Source organism: Puma concolor, chromosome A1 (assembly GCF_028749965.1).
Source record: "Puma concolor isolate L17-30 chromosome A1, mPumCon1.1.hap2, whole genome shotgun sequence".
Taxonomy (NCBI): domain Eukaryota; kingdom Metazoa; phylum Chordata; class Mammalia; order Carnivora; family Felidae; genus Puma; species Puma concolor.
The window spans coordinates 215,733,923-215,754,570 of NC_141667.1; the positions used below are offsets into that span (position 1 = coordinate 215,733,923).

At 42.5% G+C, this 20,648-nt stretch overlaps 1 long non-coding RNA gene across 2 annotated transcripts in view; it reads left to right on the forward strand.

Moving 5' to 3' along the window:
* LOC147584756 (uncharacterized) overlaps window positions 1-9,664 on the forward strand; it is a 66,614-nt gene extending 56,950 nt beyond the window's left edge. Inside the window, exon 4 of one of the 2 annotated variants that reach the window (XR_015253011.1) lies at window positions 7,095-9,664. This is a non-coding gene — a long non-coding RNA (uncharacterized LOC147584756). Of the gene's footprint in view, window positions 1-6,418; window positions 6,684-7,094 lie in introns of those variants that run through there. The other variant, XR_015253015.1, reaches the window with a different exon arrangement.
* Window positions 9,665-20,648: the final 10,984 nt, after the last annotated feature.

The following is a 20,648-nucleotide window of genomic DNA, read 5'->3' on the forward strand; positions in this document are numbered from 1 at the left end:
GGATGGAGTGATCACTTTGCCAGACTGGAGGATAGACATAAAGTATAGGCCACTGAGCAAATACCTAATTGCCTTCCAGGGCACAGAGGCCCCAGGGCCCCGTGCCTGACTCTGACACCTGTCACCATTGCTGAGTGGACCCAAGAGAGTTTGTCTACTCAATAAAGGCACTGGAGTCCTACCTGTTAATCTCTTGCCTTAGGGCCTGTACATAGGTCCCTTATCCATTATGCTGTCAACTTCTTCACCTCTGAGGCAGGATAGGAATGCAGTGGTTGTCCTGAGGAATTGGGAAAATACAAAGAATAATGTGTTCCCCCAAACAATGTTATTTAAGAGTCCACTGGATGGGGGAGAAAATGCACTGGCAGCTTTCATTACTTTTGTTTTGAGCATTTGTGTGTTTGAGTTGGGAGGGTGAGAGGGAGAGCTTTATTTCTTTTTAGAGTTTGTTTTGTTACTAAATTTTCCTTGAAAAGTACTGTTGGCTAGAACAGTCTTTCTGAAAACCTCAAAAATAGAACACAAGAGTCAGTATGGGTAAGAGACACTGCTTAAAAAGCAATACCTTTGGAAGCGGAAATTGTAATATTAGAATTCTTGCTCAGACTCAGAGTCTGTGATTTGAGGCAAGTGAATTTGGATATCTGAGCCTTTCTTTCCACCCCACCTATGGGAGATGAGTATACTATAATAAAACCTATTTGAAAGCATGGTTGTGAGCACAAAATAAAATAGAATATATAAAGTACACAGCACAGAACCTGGCATGTAGTGGGTGCTTAAAAACAGCAACAGCCAACATTGATTTACTTATTGGTTACCATCACTGTGCCTTACCTAAAGGATGTCATTTAAATCTCACCACTACTCCAAGAGGTAGCTACCACAATCATCCCCGTTATATAGAAGGGTGAGACTTAGAAGGGCCCTTCCGATCAAGAGGCAGAGGCTGGATTTGAGCCCAGCTCTGGCTCTTACCTGCCGTGTCCTATGCAGAGGCAGAGGCTGCAAGCTGAGTCCCATTAGCCAGATCTGGCCCATGAGTGTGTATGGTATGTTTCAGCTTACAATATATATATGTACAATATATATATGTATATATGTGTGTGTGTGTGTGTGTGTGTATATATATATATATATATGTTTTCAAGAATTTACATATATATGTAACTGAGTTGTCAACTCTTAAAAATTGAGAAAGATTTCACAATTCTGGATCTTTAGCTTCTCCCTTAAGGTCTGAAGCTCTGGCCACCATGCCCTTGTGTTCCCACATAACCATGTGTACCTGTGGACAGTCCGGAGCTTGTGACAGTCCCCACCACTCCTCACCCTCGCACATTCTGGCCCCCAGAAGTATTGTAGGCTTTGTCCTCTCTCCCTCCTCCTTTGGCATCCTAACTAAAGTCAGGAAGTTATTAGGTCTGATGTCTGTATGTGGTTCCTTTGTGGAGTAAAATGGCCAGTCCTGTCTGAGATAGCTCCCGGGCAGTACAGGGTCAATGACACACTAATGTTCCCCGTTTCCTCGAGGGCTCCCTGATGCTTCCTCTGCTCTGAGAAATCTGGAGAGACCCTGAAGCACCCCTGACTGTGAGTGCGTGTCATCTCTTACCTCTCAGATTTGCCTTTTTCTTCCCTTTGTACTTCTATGAAACCACCTGAACCAAGAACCTCGTCACCTCCACCTTCCTCGTTTATCGCAGGAGCCTCTTACCCCATCCCCCTGTTATATCCCCTACTCGTTCAACCCATTTCACACAGTGACTTCATACCCACCTTCAGCAAATCTTTCCCGGTCAGGGTTGGCTTCAGGGGTGTGAGATCTGGCAATTACACCAGACCCCACACTTAGAAGGCTCTGTACCGGTTTAATGCTCTCCTATTGGCATCTTGAAATTGGTTATGATTTTTGAGCCGGAGGCCATCAATTTTATTTTGCACTGGGGCTCACAAATTATGTAGCTGACCCTATCCTGTTTCAGTTCGAGAAGCTTCAATGACTCCTCACCTTAGACGTATTTCCTAGTCTTTTTTTAGCATGGCACACAAAGAGCATAGTGGTGTCTGTGTGCTACAGTGGGATGCTCTGAAGCCCCAGACCCCGGCCAGCCATAATGGGGGGAACAGATGTTACGGAAAACCGGGACCCCTTCCTGGCACACAAAGATGCTGAGCACACCCTCTAGGGAAGTTCTGGCCTGCAGGAGTCAGTCCTATTAGTTCACCTTACTGCTCACCCAGCTGTATTTTAGGAGCCCCGTCCTGTCATGTCAGTCTCTATGAGTCCACATATTACTCTCGTTCTTATCTCTAGACCCTCATTGATGTAGTTCCTGTAACTGTTCCATCGCAATGTCACCCAAATGCTGCCCATTTTGTCAGAGCAGCTCAAGTCCATCTCCTCCACCAAGTCTACTGTGTATCAGCCAACAGTGCTTCATTCACACATCAAATGATTATCGGTTGCTTAATCTGTACCAGGTCCTGAGCAAGTGTTGGGAATATGCTTATAAACAAACCCAAGCCTTAATGAAGCTTATTGCAAGTTAGGAAGGCAGTCGCATAAAGAGGCCACTTCAAAGCACTGTGAAAAGAGGCATCATAGAAGCAAGGGAAGGATGTATTAGTTCCTAGGGCTGCTGTAACAAATTACCACAAACCTGGTGGCTTACAGCAACAAAAATTTGTTCTCTCATAGTTCTGGATAATAGAATACTGAAATCAAGGTGTTGACAGGACCACACTTCCCCTGAAGGCTTTGGAGAAGAATCTTTCCTTGCCTCTTCCAGTTTCTGGTGGCTCTGGGCTTTCCTTGGCTTGTGGCCGCATCACTCAATCTTTGTCTCCTTCTCACATCTTCCTCCTTTTTTATGTGTTTCTTATAATGACACTTCTCAGTGTATTTAGAGCCCACCTGGATAATTCAGCATGATCTCATCTCAAAATCCTTAATTACCTCTGCAAAGAGCCCTTTTCCAAATAAAGTAACATTCACAGATTCTGGGAATTCAGATATGGACATTTAGGGGGGCATCCTTAAACCCACTTCAGAGGGTATATGACAGGGCAGCTGAACCCACACTGAGGAATTGGGGGATGTCTTCTTGAAAAAAAAAAAATAACATTGAAACTGAATAATCCAGAAAAAGAGGGGAAAGAAGAGGGGTGGTAGTGGTAAAATTATCTCTACAAACAGTATGTGCAAAAAATCCCAATACAAAGTTAAACATGCTGGGTCCCTGAACTAAATGAAGCTAAGTGTTTTTACAGAATAACATACATGGGATAAAGGATAAGAGAAGCAGCTGGAGAAGTGAACAGAGCCAAGCCAAGATGAGCCTTGTAACCACAGAAAGGCCTTTGGACAAATGTACTGGGGAGGCATCGAAGGCTTTTAAGCAATGGAAGGACATTATCGAATTTCAAAAGAGTGCTATGGCTGTATTGTGGAGCATGATTTGGAAGGGGCCAAGACTGGATCATGGAGACTGGGTGGGAAATGGTCACATAATCCAGGCAGTAAATAATAAACTAGGATAGTACAGAATGGGGGAGGGGGAGGCAAATCAATACATTCAAGAATTGATTTGGGAGGCAGAATCAACAGGACTTGGTGGCCAAAGGCATTTCAGTGTGGAAGTCAAGAATGGTGCCCAGGCTTTTAGCTCCCGGTTTAGAGAACATTGCCATTGTGGAAGTAGGGAACGGAAAAGGAGGTGCAATCTGGATGGACACTGGAGGAATGAGTTTGAAGTGTCTTTGGCCCAGCCAACTGAAGATGATTAGTGGGCATTTGAATTTAGAAGTCAGAAGAACTGGAGAGAGTGCTGGGGCTAGAAATACACTTGGAACCCATCAGCATGTGGATCATATGTTAAGTCAGGGAGCAATGGATAGAGTGAAAAGAGAATAGGGCCCAGGACAGGACTCTCAGGAGCACTAAGACACACTCAAGGACAGTGGCTGTCGCAAGTGGCAGAGAGCTCAGAGGGTGGCAACTACCAATATTTAGTTACATGTGGTTTTTATGATACAATTGAACATTTATTGTCAATTGGCCTATTCTGTGTCATTCATTTTATATTTTGCTGAACAATTCAAGTACAATAATGTTCTCCATTATGCTGTATTGGTCACTAACTATTTCATATACCCAAGAACCAAGGCAAAGGTCCAGAACCAGAGGCCCATGTGGGAATAAATGCTGAACAGCTGGCTAGGTGTTATCTGTCTGAGCCTGAGTCAGAGAACCTAGGGAAGGGACATTTCCCATCTCCTCTGATCCTTCACCCAAACCCATCATCCAACATCACCATCAAATGAATATTCTAAAAAGTTTATTTCTCTTAGATTATAATTAAGTTTCTCTAAATTAAGAAGTATGTTTTTCTGGCTCAGTGTATTTCTTTCCCCCTCCCCTGCCCCCTTTTCCAGCCGGTAAAATTCTATGTAACAGCACTGCTCAATGGAAATTTCTACAAACATGAAAACATTGTATACCTATATTATATAATATGGTAGCCCCTTGCTGAAGGTGGCTTTTGAGCTTTGGAATATAGCTGGTGTAACTGAAGAACTGAACTAATTTTATTTAATTTTGATCCATTTAAGTTAAAAAAAAAAAAACCCACATGTAGCTCGTGGCTACCATATTGGGCAAAATAACCATATAACTATAAGGGAGCTCAAAATTCATTTTCTCAAGGAACATTCCCTGAATCCTCCTCCCAAAGCCAGGCCTATCTCCCCACTATATGCTGTCTAGAGTCTTGTACTTTCATAAAGCTAAAGAGGGCTATAATTTTGAATAATTATATGTGTATTTACTGCTTTAATGCCTGTTTCCCCTGATAAAACAAGGAAGGCAGGAACTATGTCTACTTTATTTGCTACTATATTTCTAGCACTTAACAAAGGGCATGGTACTTACTATGTGCTCAATAAATATTTATTGAAAGTGAGTGAATGATAAAATGACTCACTAAAACATATTATGGGATTATGTACCAAGTATGTTTATTAAATAGCTGGCTATAGATTGTAACCATATAATAGATAATTCTGGAAGGCTAATAGCTCTAATCTATAGACATTGGAACTGTCAAGAGGGACAAGTTTGACGGGCTCAGTTTTGGATATGTAAAAGTTGAGGTGCCAGATCATGTGTTTTCTATTCCCTCGGTCTTACTGTCCACTAAAATCCTGAAGGCTTTCCAGTTCACAATGGATGGTATGCCACATGTCCTCTCTCCTGCACTTTGCAGTTAATAGGAAAACCACTCACACTTCTCATTAACATTTGAGAACATTACATCACTGCTCAGCCCCTCCAAGTTTCTCTAAATCCCGAGTTTGTCATAGTGTACTGGTCTCTGGTGCCAGCTTTGCATTCTCGCAGTGTTTATTTGGCATATTCTCAAAGTTCCTAATCCAATTAATTTCTAAACGGTGACTACGTCAGGGACTATGGCACACCACCGCAGACCTCCCTTCAGATTCCAAAACGCACAAGTCAGCACTCTTTGCCTATAGCCCTGCAATAGTTAGGTAGCCCCTGCCTGGGATGGAACTGGAGCCACATGAGAAGCTCCAGCCTCACTGGAGCATCTGAGCGCTCCCCAGCAGGCTTTTTAGTCACCTTCAGCTCTGGGCCCCTCTCAACGCTGTGGCTTCCATCTCCTCCTAACAAATAAGTGGAATCTGGAAGGTTCTGCAAGCCCCACTGAGTCCAGTTTCCTACACCCTGGGATGGCATCAGGCCAGGGCCCGTTAGCCAGGTTTCACTTCAAGTCCTTGAAGGGCACTCTGGGTCACAGCCAGGATAAACAGGCTAAGCGCCGGGGGGGGGGGGGGGGGGTTAGTCCAGCTGGGGTTAGGCAGAGTAGAGAGCCTGGGGAAGCCAAAGAGAAGGGAGGCTGAAAGAGATGGTTGGGAGGGGAACTTTCAGCAGTTCTTGATTTTCGTGCCACCTTTGTGGCCGGCTTCTGCAAGCCTTGAGAGGGACTGTAAGGGATTTGGCTTGGTAAAGATGAGTGCAGAGAAGTCGGCCCCCAGTGCACAGATTTGACTCAGAATGGGCAAAAGAGCATTAGCCTTTTCTTCAAAGCAGTCTTCTCAGACACGGTGTGTTCTGTGTAAAGCTGAAGGGAATGGGCTTTAGTATGTATCACAGGGTCCCTGGTGGTGGACAGACACCTCCCTGTGCACCCCGAGGTCCTGTTAGCAGGTCTGTGGGGCAGCCACACCAGCTCCCCAACGTAAAGAGAAGAAGCCACATCATCAGCAGATGCCACCCTCCCTGGTCCATCTCCTTACACTCATTCCGTTGCCAAAAGACCACCGACCTCTGCTCCTGCCCTACTGTTTAGTAGAAGAGTCGTCCAGACATTAACATTCCTCATTTTCCCTGCAGAATACACAACTGCCGCCTTTTAAAATTTCTTCATAATCCTAAAAGCTACCAACAGAAGTGAGATGAACCACTTCATGCTGGAGAATCCATAGGCGGTCTGATTTACTGTGAGCTAGAGTCACAAACGGGAGCACAGGGTCATCGCTCAAGAGTCTTGGTAGCAGCCTAGGTGATTCCCTGAAGAGAGCAAAGCCACAGGGCAAGGGCAGCTGGTGATGTCTCCTGTGGGTTCCGATTGGCTGGAGCAGAGAGACAAGGGAGCACTTGAAGTGTCAGAGCAGTACACGGCGCACGGGTCCAAGAATGCCTGTGGCCTGTACTGTCCCGTTGTTGTACATAATTCATGGAGTCATTCAGCCCAGTAGTTGGGGCCCAGCCAAGGAGCAGCCCATGCTGTCCCCTCACAGCCCACTGGCTAGGTTTGCTCTACCCAGTTTAACCCCAAAGGAAAACATTGATTGTACCGATATCAAACCTCAGGCCACTGAGAGATCTAAGCCATCCGGTCCTGAGACCTCTGGGAAGCTTTGCAGTGTCAAGCTGCCAAAGCGTCCCAAGTGCTGAGTGTTAGCAAACGGCCCTTTCATCAATTACCTACAGCATACCGGTGCTGTCTCATAAGCTGTTCCACTTCCTCCTGTCTCCAAAATCTCCTTCCCTTCTCTCATCTTCATAGGCAACTGCTCTCATTCAAGGCCTGAGGATTTCTGTCTTTAACTTCTGGAATAAGACTCTGACCTGATTTCTCCGCCTCATCCACACAAAAGCCTGAAGGAACTTGCAAGTGTATGAATCTGATCAAGTCATCCTGCTTCTTAAAACTTTTGTGTGTCTCCGATGCCTTTGGAGGTAAGGTCTGCTGTTGGTTTGTCATTCAAGGCCCCCCCTGGCTGCAGGAGCCCGCCTCATGCCCCGGGCCTCCCCATCTGTACTCACCCAGAATGGGCACACTGCCTCACACCTCTTTATGCCTTTCTGTGGGAACTTCCCCTGCGTGTGCCTGCCAGGCAGTCCTGATTCACCTTTGTGATCTCCGGAGTCTTCCTTTTATCCCTGGAGTCTTTCCGGAGAACACCCACCACAGTCGGTCTCCCCCACCATGAGCAGTGGAGTGACTCTACATCTTGTACTACTTATTCCTATTACATCTCCCACTCCCCTGTAATATTTGTTGCCTTCATTTTCAAGGGAGGAGATATCTTCCCCCAAGGGGGAGAGAAGTAGTTCCTGGAGGAGGGGCTGGAAAAAACCTTACTCTTTTTATTATAAAGCACAGATATGCATACAATTCATAAATATATACAGAGTGTATCTGTGGTATTAAAATTTCACGGAGGGCAGGGGACGACGAGGAAAAAATGTCTAAGAAGGCTCCTTAGAGGCCAATAATGAAAAATAGGTTGAGAAATACAGAACTGATTTGTTCATACATCTTTCTCACCAATTGGACTGTGAGCCCTTTGTGAGTCCCCAGAGCTGATAGAATGTTTTGAATAAATGTGTAATGTTAAAAGCTGAAGGCATGTGTACTTGAATGAATTCTCCCAGTAATCCTTTGGGGTGGCATTACTGTCCCACTGGGGGAAGATTAGGAAACAGGTGCTAAGTGCCCCTTCCCCACCTCCACTACCAAAGTTCCAGAGTTAATAAGGGTAAAGTAGAAACATTTTAAATTAAGGAATTCTAGAGTCCAAATCTAATGTTCTTTTATACTTTAGTATAATTGAGATAATTTACACAAAAACAGGAAAATGTGTTTCCCAATTTGCCTTCAGCATTCAAAAATGCTCTGGTTGGAATATCCTAAACCAATCTGAGCACCCAAGAACAACCTTGGCAAATCAAACCTGTGGTCTTGCAGACTCAAGCAAAGATGCCCCAGCCCTTGGCTGGGTTTGGGTGAGGATGGTGGCCTTCTACCTGACTCCCGAGAATCCAAGGTATAATCAAGTGGAGACGACACCACCCACGTAGTTTGTAACCCTGAGCCTTGCAATTGATCTAATTAAATTAAATTTTAAAAAATCCAGCCTTGAGCCTCTCCAGTGTATTGAACTGAGCAGCATAAGGAGCTACTTTGCCCTCAAGAGACAGGGGTGGTGGAATGAGAAAGAATACACACAACTGTAATGCAAGATTCAACAAGATGACAGTCACGAGAGAGACAGGCAACTCTAAGCCAGGAGATGATCTACAATGGGAAATAATGAGGACGGAGATGTTATTAATAAAGATGCTTTCCTGTTGAAAGCAAAGTGCAACATCTATAAAATGGTTTTATGAGTAAATTTGCTGAAGCAGGAAGAGCTTAGTAGTTCAGACCAGTGTTTTATTCTTTCCAAGGTCAAGATGAGGTTTGAAATTGGATTTATGGGGCTGTTTGTTCAATCAAACTCCTGAGCTTATGAGCAGTGGAAAATCCTTGCTGAATGACAGTTCATCTGCCTGAGATGAAACCTTTTACTTTTAAACATAAATACTTCATCCATACAGAAAAAGTACACTGATCGTTAAGTGTACAGGTCAATGAATTTGCACAAAAAGACCAAACCACCAAACCACCCAGATGAAGAAATAGAACATTATTGCATCCTAAAAGCCATCTTAGTTACCATAGATTAGTTTTGCCTTTTTTGAACTTTAAAGAAATGGAATCTTACAATATATACTCCATGTGTCTGATTTCTTTTGGTCAACAATATGTCTGTGAGCTTCATCCAGAGTGTTGTAAGTAGCAATAATTTGCTCATTCTCATTGCTGAAAGAATTTCATTGTGTGGACATACTACATTTATTTCCCAACTCTACTGCTGATGAACATTTGGATTATTTCCACTTTTTGGTCATTATGTATGGTGCTGCTATGAATATTTTTCCTACATGTCTTTTGAAGAGCATATGTACTGATACATACCTAGGGGTAGAAGTACCAGTTGATAAGGTATACATATGTCCTGATTTAGTCAATTTTGCTAAATACACTTGAAAAGTAGTTGTATCAACTGTATACTACCACTGTATAATAATAGTGTGCAAGAGTTCCAAATATTCCAAATTTTCTCCAGTACTTGATGTTGAATATCTTTTTCATTTTGGCCATTCTGGTGTCTGTTTCTGAAGCTCATGATTTTAATTTGCATTCTCCTAATGACTAATGTAGTTAGGCATCTATTCATATGTTTACTCGCCTTTTGGATTTTCTTTTTTGTAAACTACCTTTTCAAATATATTGTATATTTGTCTGTATATATGTCTATCATTTTCTTATTATTTGTAGGAGATCTTTATATATATATATAGAGAGAGAGAGACAGAGAGAGACAGAGAGAGAGAGAGAGAGAGAGAGAAGTCCTTTGTCAGATATATAGCTTGCTAATATTTTCTTCTAATCCATGACTTCACTTTTCACTTTTTAATGGTGTATATTTTTTTAATTTATTTTTGAGAAAGAGAGAGGCAGGGGAGGGGCAGAGAGAGAGGGAGACACAGAATCCAAAGAAGGCTCCAGGCTCTGAGCTATCAGCACAGAGTCCGATGCTGGGCTCGAACTCACGAACTGTGAGATCATGACCTGAGCCTAAGTCAGACACTCAACCGACTGAGCCACCCATGGTATCTTTTGATTAACAGAAATTTTTTCTTTTTTAATGCCCTGTAATATCAATTTTATGATTAGTTCATCATAAAATATATAAATGCTATTAATGAAATCTTTGCCTTTCTCGTGCTCATGAAAATAATCATCTGATTATAATATTGAATCTTCCAATCCATGAGCATGATCTATACCTTCATTTATTCAGGTTTTCTTCAATTTATCTCAGTAATATTCTGGATATTTTGATCTAAAGATTTTGCTCATCTTTGGTTAGATTTACTTTCAATTTTGGGCAAACTCCAAGTACCTATCATTCAAGTTTCAAGAGACATAAAAAAGAAAGTCTAAAATATGGGCCCTGAATTCTAAATGCTTTGATGTAATTGTGGGACACACTTGCAGAAAGATAAAAGACTGAATATTAATGAGTAGTAATTGTTTGATGTAGGCAATGAAAAAGGAGAGAGGCAAGCAACCAAAGTGGGTTGAAACTGTTGGCAGAGATGCCTGGCCCAGGATGTGAGAAGGTGTGAGATGGGCTTATGGGATGAATGGCATTTGCAGAGGGGAGTGGAAGGAAGCATTCCAAGAGAGAAACTGGAATGAGTCTAGAGGTTAGAATGAATGCAGCATGTTAAGGAGCTAACAGGGCACTGGTTGATGAAAGTGTCTACACTCTGATTCATCAGTAGTGGGAGATAAGATGAGGTCTTGAGCTGAGAGGCTCTATGAACAGAAGGAAGATCTTCCAGTCCATTCCAATGATGAAGTTTGACATCCTGTCCCTGGGAAGGGAGCTCAGCAAGTATTCACCCTTGCTTGATACTAATTGGCAGCCAAATAAGAACTTCCTGATAGGAACTCCCACACTCTCCCCCTTGAACCTCACTCCCTATCCAAGAAGGCCTCTAATCTAGAAATGAACTATATCTTATAGAATGTATAATTCAGAGACACTTTCACAGTAACCCAGAGTTCATGGCCCAGCCCAAAGGCTTAGAATCAACACCTACCACCAAGTGCTTTTTGAGAGAGCTATAGCTGTAGAACCAAGTAGCGAAGGCCACTCAGTGCACAATTTCTCTACACCTGGACTTCCCAGAAGAAATGGGGCTGGATGTGGGTGTTCAAGTCTTAACGCTTATTAAGTTTTTTTATGCCCCATTTCCTTAGAAATGCCTCCATTTAACTTAGACAAAGTTAAAACCAGCAGGCTTAGGGCAGCTCCAGAACTCATGGAGGCAGGTCCTCAGGCCTCCTGGGAGCTACTGGAATGAGTAAGGCATGGAGTAGCCAGTAATGAGTTCAAATGATAAGATTCCTAAAGGGGACATGAGTATGCATTTTGCCAAGATTTATTCTAATTTTGGAACCCAATTGGAAACTTCTGAACGTCATGTTCCATTTGGCTCTGACAAAACACAGCTCTGCATTGCTTTGTGTTTGTTTTATCCTTCAAGATCAGAGCATAATTTATTTGTAGTTAGATTTTTGTGTTTAGCACAAACCTCCATTTAGATACAAAAACAAGCTGATTTTTTTCTTATATGTCCTTAGGGGGGAGAAAAAAAAGATGTACAATGGAGAAAGGTTCCACTAGAAAAACATGCATACCCAATATGGAAAATTTACGCAAACAGAAGCACCCAGAGGAGAAATATTTTATAAAGCCTAAAGTATAATAAGTCCTCAAACTTGGCACAAAACGGTAGAGATTAGATCCAGAAAATCTTCAGGACTCTCCTACATTTAGGCAGGACTGCATCTTCTCTAGCACCTCCTCCTTGTTAAAATTTCTTACCATATTTAAACAAATATTTTGAGAAGAAATATTATAACTTCACTTGGAACCACGTTCCCTGACACTCCAGCACTATGTCTCAAACATGAGGATGTTTCCCTATCAGTGCCCATTTGCTTCTCTTTGTCTCATTTTTCATTATTCTCAGATGAATCTTTTGGTATTTGTTGGCACAAAACCAAAATCTCCTATAGCTAAAGTGTACTGGGGCCTCCATTAAAGCAAAAATTGAGAAGAATTGGGGGGTAAGGTTATATTAATCAGGACTCTTTCAGAAGCTCAATATAAAATAAGACCCCGCCCGCCCCCCCAAAAAAGGAGCTCGGGTAGCTACAGTCTTCTCACTACCTTCAGTTAGAAAGGTCTCAGAAAAGGACTCTGACCAAACTGAATCATGTGCCCAAGTCTGGGCTGATCACTGAGGCTGGAGCTGGGTCCTTTGCCCAAATGGCATGTGCTCTTAGAAAGTGGATTTATTTCCAGGAGGGATGTAGATGGTCACTTAGGGACAATTCTAAACTGTCAAATTCGAAAGAAGCAGAAAGAAATGTTTTCCACAGTGTATTGGATCTAGTACATTAGGATTTTGGAGAAAACATTATTTCTTAAAGATGAAGGTGTTAACAAAAGAGGATACCACTACCGTAGTGGTACATTAGCACTGATTACCCCTGAGACCGGTTCTAGAATGTATAGTTACTTTCACTGTGGACGTCTTAGGGGCATCAAGAAGGCAGTAAAACATAATGGCTAAGAGCATGAGCTGTGGATTCTAACTGATTCACATTCAAATCCTCACAGTGCCAATGGCTAGCTTTGGTATTTGGGCAAGTTACTCATCCTTTTGCGTGAATGAATAATAATAAAATTTACCCCTTGGGTTATTGTGCGGATTAAATGAAATAATACACATAAAATGCTTGGTACAGTGTCCAGCACTTAGAGATCACTGTTTACTCCAGATATGATTTCTTTCATTACAAGCATCATAATTATTATTGTTAATAGGAATGCCAAGGAATTTCAAGGCTAGAGAGTTCTAGGTTGGGGGATAGTGATAATGTTCCATTCTATGATCTTTCTGGAATAAGGAACATCTTTCTATACATCCTCTCCATGTATATCTAACCCCATCCTTTGCCTTAAAGTTATTTAAAATCTCTTTCTTCCACCTTCCATAATTTCTCTTTATATCCACTGAGGTATGAAACACTAATGTACCTGGGCAGGAAAACAAGATGATGGTACCCTTGATACTTGTTTTAATCTTTCCAAAAGAGACTTCACAGGTAATTGGAGTCCAAGAAATTACAGTCTTAGGAAGTGTCCATGCTGTGAGCAACAAAAGATAACTCCTCAGAGAGATATGAAAACAGTTGACCAACTTCTGGAACCAATTGGCAAAGTTATGTGCAACTACACAAGACGACATTGCAAAGGAAAATCTGTGAGGTCCTCTAGGAAAAACTGGAGTCTTCAAGACTGCACTTCTGCCTTCTCATTAACTTTATTGTATCTTACTTTTTATAAACTTTCCATTGAGAGCTCCAAGAAGGGAGATGTCTCAACAGAAACTGGTTCCTTTATTTCTACTGCAGCTGTCAGGGATCCCTGTTGCCTGTAGATTTAGGACTTAGAATTTTTTTAATCAAGGAAAAGAGTGTGAGACAGGAAACTAGGTTCCATTTGAGTTTGACTTCCATGCTCTATTGAATGTCTGTGGTAGCAATTACTCAGGATTCAGTCTTATTTTTTAAAATAAAATGTTTCATAATATTTTTTTCTTTCTAATTGTGAAAGGCAGATAGAATAACACCTTATATTTATATAGAACTGGTCCTTGGAAAGTGATACAAATAATGTCATTCTTTTTCCCACCAGAATTCCTTGTGGAAGCAACATATTTTCCTCACACCATTTTTATAGATTATGTAGTCTGTCAGAAGCATTGTGGGGGCCAGAACCTGGGTTTTCTTTGGATTTGAAATGAAGTATTAGGTTTCCTTTCTATTACAAAAACAACATGTCTACGCAAAAGCGGACTTTTATGCATAGTGCTCAAGGTAATTGCCATGGGAAAGAGCTCAGTTAATACTTCTTGCTTTTCAACACTCAATCAAATCATCATTTTCCCATTTTCTTACAAACTTTTTATAGCCATAACTTTAATGGTGGCGTAGCATCCTATCTATATCAGTTATTTGCTCATAGTAATATTAAGTATTTTCTGTGAAACTCATGTGTATCCAAGGTCGCAATATATCTCTTCCTGTGGGTTACAGTGGTTTTAATTTGTTTGCCAAATGAAGTGTAATTGACATGCAACATTTTATTAGTTTCAGACATACATAATAATTCGATATTTTTATACTTTGAGAAATGATTGCCATGGTAAGTTTAGTTAACATATGTTACCTTACATAGTTATAAAATTATTTTTTCTTGTGGTGAGAATGTTTAAGATGTACTAATTGTACATCAGTATCTTAACACAGTAAACATATATTTATCATTCATGGGACAGTACAAGATGGGTTCTCCTTCTCAGCAGGTGATGGCTATCCTCCATGTAGTGATTCAGAAACACAGATCTCTTCCCAATTTGTGGCTTCACAACTAGTTCTAAGTCGTGGCCATGCATACACACAGAACGGATCCTGCAACAAAGAATTTTCTGGCTCAAAATGTCAATAGTGCCAAGGTTGAGAAATACTGCCCAAGAGACACATTATCTTCTGCACCCAGCCACCTAAATAGGGAAGCAGAGGAACTGATTAAGATAAAACCACATTGTAATGCCTTGACTTGGAAACACTAGTCACATGATTCCCACCTAAATGTAAGAGGTCTAAGAAATGGGTCCTGGTGGGCAGCTGCTTCCAGCAACAGCTCTTTTTGGGGGGAGCAAGAATCTCTAGTGAACAACTAGCTAACTTGTCAGAGGGGTCAATGGCAGGATTTGAACTGTGTATTTGCATGGCTACTCACAACACTGCTGAAGCCTCAATCTGAGCTAGTAAAACCAGTGATATGTAAACGCAACTCCGAACTCCTCCTTGGGCTCCAGATCATCTAATGTCCTATTTGATATATTATTCAGTGTCACAAACAACACAGCCAAACAGAACTTTTGGTCTTCCCACCGAAATTTTCTCTCTCTCATCTTTTCTGTCTCAGCAAATGATGACACCATGTTTCTCCCCACTTTCCTACACCCTCCTCCAATTGTTCAGCAAGTCTTTGCAGCTCTATCCCCAAGACACCCTGCAGGTATTACCATGGACCACCATTTCTAGCCTGAACAACCACAGTAACCTTCCAACTGACCTCTCTGTAACCTCCCTTTTCCCACTACAGCTCATTCATATAACCAAACTTTATAAACTGTAAAGATTATTTCTTTTTTAAAAAAAAGAAGTTCATTTATCTTGAGAGAGAGAGAGAGAGCACAAGATGGGCAGGGGCAGGGAGAGAGGGAGAGAGAATCCCAAGCAGGTTCTGCACTGTCGGCTCAGAGCCCAACGTGGGGATCGATCTCATGAACCATGAGCTCATCATGTGAGCCAAAATCAAGAGTCAGGCACTCAGCCAACTGAGGCCACCCAGACACCCCTGTAAAAATTATTTCTGTACATCTGGTGCCAGATCGCTCTTTTGAGTGCCTTGGCACATGCCCCAGCAAGGGTCGTGTAAGACCCATTCACTTCACTCCACTGTTCCTCTGGGGTCTGCACACTCTCCCTTCACTCAGGTTCAGTTCCCTGAACCTGCAACTGGCACTGGTTTGGTGGCTTCTAGATTCACCACGGTCACCTTCTTTGTACCCTTCTAGGAACGTGGCGTAGTTTTGTAAAATGGGGAGTCAGTTTGTCAAAATGGAGCAGCTGATTTGTCCAAGTCCATGAACTTCACCATAGTCTACAAAACTGACCATGATATGGCCCCCTAATCTCATCTTCTGCCTTTCTCCACCACTGCACTGAAGACACACTGGTGTGCAGTCTCTCCCTCTAATGTGCCAGGTCTCATGGGTCTCAGAACGTTCATGTTTGGTGTTCCCTTTCTCCTTGGAGCATGCTTGCCTGGATGCTTGCACACCTGCCTCCTTCTCATCTTTCCAGCCCAAGGTGCTATCTCCTCAAAAGGGAAAACACTCCTGAAATGGCTGTTACCACCCACCTCCACCTCTCCAAACCTATATCCTATCTCCTTGTTTCAGTTTCTCCAGAACACCTACTACAATCTGGAGTGGATACATATTAATTTTTTGCTTGTATACTGTTTGTCTCCCCACCCCAGATTGGAAGCTCCATGAGGGCAAAGGCTTTGCCAGTCTTGTCTTTCACTGTACCCCCAGTTCTAGAACAGTACCTGGCATGGGGTTAATACATAGTCATTGAATCATTGAACCAACAGGAGAATATTGGAGCCCTAGAAGAGTACAGAATGGTGAATATGAGGACTTAGCTCCAGCTTTGCAACAGATCTCATAGGTCCAAAAATCCCACAGGTCTCACAGATCACATTCCCTCCTCTGTAAACCTCTTTTCTTACCCAGGAAAAGAGCTTCCACAAAGGCCTCCTAAAAGCACAGATGGGAAGATCTTTAGACTTAGTAAAGAATTTTGTCTGGGGCCAGCAAATGGTTATCATTTGTGGCTCACTTCAGAAACCTCTGTGTACCTACCTATAAGTGACTTCTGACCTGCTCTCCTTCCAGGCCACACACAGAATGCCATTACTGGGGGAGAGTTGGAGGCCTTGTTATTGTTATTTTTATTTTCATAATAATCATAATAATAATAATATTATTGTCCTCACCTCTCCACACTTGAACTAACCTCTATTATCTTTTACTCTGGCATATTCAGGCTGCCCTCTCACTTTCTTGAACAACCAAGATTGCTCTGTGCTTTTGAAAAGTGTCATAGTCCAAAAACTAGATCCTTAGCCTGATGCATCCCTAGAAATTTCTTGTGGTTGACCACCTGGCTGCTTCCTGGCACCCACGTCAGGCTGAGATGCTGCTTTGGGTGCACACACGGATAGCAGCAGCCTCGCCTTTGATGTCCTCTTTCATCCCTCTTCATTGTCCTTTACAGACTGGGTTCCCCATTCTTTCAATTAACAGCCATTTATCAAGCATTGAACTGGGCTTGAAAATGGATACAAGCAGAGGCACATCTGCTGTGAAGTTAATAAAACTTAAGCTGCAAGACCCACGGTCACATGGGTTTTTTAAAATTTACAGAAGTGTTGGGGCGCCTGGGTGGCGCAGTCGGTTAAGCGTCCGACTTCAGCCAGGTCACGATCTCACGGTCTGTGAGTTCGAGCCCCGCGTCAGGCTCTGGGCTGATGGCTCAGAGCCTGGAGCCTGTTTCTGATTCTGTGTCTCCCTCTCTCTCTGCCCCTCCCCCGTTCATGCTCTGTCTCTCTCTGTCCCAAAAAATAAATAAACGTTGAAAAAAAAAAAATTAAAAAAAAAAAATTTACAGAAGTGAAATATTTTGACTGGAGTTTAGTTAAGACTGTCCTTCCACTCTGTCTTCCCTTTACCACCCTAACCCTTGTGCAGTGTTGCCATAGTATTTTTGGAATTCCGCTGAGGTGAAGGTGCATTGGAGATACATTTAGTTTGGATTTAATAGGGTATATTTATATGGTTCGCAGTCGTGTCTGTAGATAACAGTTATGTCATTGTGCTTCATCTTGGTGTAGGATTGCTTCTAGAAATACTCCCAGAACTCACTGCGCCAACTTATCCAGCATCATGATATGAAGGCGCACAGCCAGATGTCATACCATGATATGAATGCCCTATGTAGAATCTGGACTTGCAAATACATGAGCAAGGGAGGGTCACCCAGGCATGAGATTACAAAGGCAGAAGCTGGTCTGTGGGAATTCATCCAGTCATCAAACATATAAAATCACATGCAGAGATTTCAATTCTCATGGACATCTAGGCAAAGAGGAAGTTCTCTCTGTGTCTGTAGAGTACAAACTCTTATAGGAGTAATTCTATACTTTATTTTTTAGTTTTTAGTTTATTTATTTTTTCGAGAGAGTGCATGAACAGGAATTAGTGGCAGAGGGAGAGAGAAAAAAAAGAGAATCTTAAGCAGGTTCCACCCTCAGTGCAGGGCCTGACATGGGGCTCAATCCCACAACCATGAGATCAGGACCTGAGCCGAAATCAAGAGTCGGTCGCTCAACAGACTGAGCCACCCAGGTGCCCCAGAAGTAGTACTATAAATAGCAAATACGTCCTGTGTCAGTCGATTGTTTAGCATCCCAATTATTTAATTTAAAGAATTAAAAAATTGATTTTGATCAACCATCTTGGAGGAAAGACTTCTGGGTCCGGCATTATCCTTCTATTGTTTCGTTCTATAAAGTTATTGTCATATGAAGAGGTGATCAAAGAGTACATAGCCAAAAAAGTATAGAGGTATGCCAGGCAATTAGTTACTAGAAACAGTATGCTATTGGCAGTGTGGGGAGAAGGTTGGATTACAATGTTTGTGGTGTTTCTCAGCATTTAAAATTGTTAAACTTACTTCCACTTCTATTTTTAATCTGAATAAATATTTAATTTTCTTAAATACTCCCATGGTTGGTAAGCTAACTAACTGGGTCATCTCCTGGATGCAGGTACATATGATGTATTTCTGATTATTTACAAGCTTCCAATAGACATTAAATGAGTCCTGGATAGGAAAAAAGGTGAAGAAATTATCAGAATGTATTTGACACTCCTTCCATCTGCCAATCCCCCATTCCCCTCATTTCTCCTAAAAATAGTCCCCAACAAATTAGACTCTTAATAATCATATTCTTGAGGGAAATGAAGGGGCTAAATTGTGGCGTGTGTTATAGGTCAAATTAAGCAACTCTCTTCTTTCCCTTCGGCCATCGCCATCAAGAGGAAAGCCAGCAAGTGTGACAGGGCTAAGTGTTACCCTTGACTCAAGCGTCCGAACACAAGTCCTAAGAAGGGACCTTCTGATCTTCCTGGGTCAGTCACTCTGAGGGCTAGAAGACCCTGAATGCAGTCACAGCGTGACGCCAATGAATGTTCTTTCTAGAAGCCTGCATCTTTTCTTCCTTCCCTGCTTAGATTATAATGATTAGTCAACTGATTTCCAAACATCCAGTGAATGTTTGACTCAGGTGAGCCACTTACAGCAGAACTTGAACTACAAATTGGGTACCATGCTGCCCAACCCTACCCTTCAATTCTACACAGAGTTGTTTGCAAAAGACCTGTCAAATGGAGCCTGCTTACCAATTGATCATCAACTGTGGCTATCATTTTCTTCATAAAAGAAAATGAAGTACATCACGGTTTTCCAACAAAAATTAACCAGAAATGTAAAGGGATTAGAATCAGAACAGTAGGTGAAGCAGCCAGCAATTAATCATTTACTACAGGGTGGGTGACCTTTACATTGAAGGTAACAGGTATAATTAAACAGCCTCTTGCTGAGTGGGTGTTGAAACTGAAATTCTCTAGGCCTGACTCATGGCTTTCCACCTGGTTCCTGGCTCTTTCCGACTTGATTGGGAGGCAGGTTGCCTCTCATAACAAACTCTGGGAAATCCCCGCCTCAGGACTGCCTTGGAAAACACTGCCAGTGTTTTACTTTGTCATTTAAAGTTTGTTTGTGTGCTGGGCCAGGAGAAGCCTGCAAGCAGGTACTTGAACTGGGTGGAATGAAAGCCTAGGGATCAAATAGCACCCTAGACCCATTGCCAAGGCCAAGGGAGGGACAGAGACCTAATCACAGAAAGTGGCTGCAGCTGCACTCCAAAGCTGTTATTATTGTCTTGCTGTAGCCCCTGAAACCTTGTTTATTTCCTGTTTCAAACTTCTGGAGGTGTACCCCGCAGGACAGTTATTAAGGGCAATAACATCACAGCCCAGTGAGGTGGGCTAGCCTTTTTTGTTTCATTTGGGTGGTACCATCTTAAATATTATAAAGTCCAAAGCAATTTTGGCTTTGCAAACTCCTTTTTTATCCACAGATATCTTCTGATCCCTGCCTCTAGGACCCCCTGCCCCCACATCTCCCCATCCTTGGCTTCCCCTGTGAAACCAGAGCCTTTTAAAGGTGATCAAGTTGATGATGCTTAGTTCAGGTTCGATGTTTCTCTCAGGTCTGAAATCCTCTGAATCTGATGGGAGAGGAGAAGGAAGTGAAACTGGATAGTCTAAATAATTTATAGTTAAAGCCAAATTTATGAGGGGAATTACTGCACAGAACTTGGTTTTGCGTGTCTTTGGACCTGGGAGCCAGATTCTACCCTTTGACTGCCCACATGTGTCTCTCCTGGCTCTTTGGCACCACCCTTCCAGGGTGCAGGGAAAGCTACAAGTGTCCCACAAGCCAGGATCTTTGGTCCTGAAAGCTGGAGGAGAGTGGCCCTGCTGGTGTTCTTGGTAATTAGCATGTGGCTCTTCAAGATGAAAAAGAAGGACTTTGTGGTGGCAGAGGAGGAAGCAAAAGGAAGCAGAGAAGGAACCACAGACTGTGGGAAACACTCCCAGGGAGACCAGGCCTGGGGGAATGCAGGATGCGCCTTAGACCCTTGAGTCCTGTCTGGCCCCTCCTTTTGCCAAGGAGGTAGACATTAGAGTGGGACCATTTTTGGAGCCACGAGTTAGAATCAGATTCTACTTAGGGCCGGCCCTGCTAAAATTCATTTTGAGAAGTTCAAAGACTGGAACAGAAGAAAACTGAAATTCTAGCATCCTTTCACATGTGCGCACGTGGGAGCGCACGCACACACACACACACACACACACACACACACTGCTTGATGAAGAT